The sequence below is a fragment of the Nanorana parkeri genome, unplaced genomic scaffold, assembly GCF_000935625.1.
Source record: "Nanorana parkeri isolate BGI_ZX_2015 unplaced genomic scaffold, ASM93562v1 scaffold4004, whole genome shotgun sequence".
NCBI classification, from domain to species: domain Eukaryota; kingdom Metazoa; phylum Chordata; class Amphibia; order Anura; family Dicroglossidae; genus Nanorana; species Nanorana parkeri.
Genome location: NW_017310271.1, coordinates 2743 through 3204, shown reverse-complemented (window position 1 = coordinate 3204; position 462 = coordinate 2743).

Here is a 462-nt window from a genome sequence, read left to right as displayed (position 1 = left end):
CGGGGGGGGGGGGGGGCCTCTTTATTGCCCCCCAATGTTGCCCTCTCTCACCTCGGGGTCTCTATGATCTGGGATCCCCTTCGGATGGATTGCTGTCAGTACGTGTCATGTGATCTTCTCTTCTTATATCTTTGCCCCTCCCTCCTCTGTATACCCCGTGCTGCCATTGGCTGAGGCTCCTCCATATACCCCGTGCTGCCATTGGCTGAGGCTCCTCCATATACCCCGTGCTGCCATTGGCTGAGGCTCCTCTACATACCCCGTGCTGCCATTGGCTGAGGCTCCTCCATATACCCCGTGCTGCCATTGGCTGAGGCTCCTCTACATACCCCGTGCTGCCATTGGCTGAGGCTCCTCCATATACCCCGTGCTGCCATTGGCTGAGGCTCCTCTACATACCCCGTGCTGCCATTGGCTGAGGCTCCTCTATATACCCCGTGCTGCCATTGGCTGAGGCTCCTC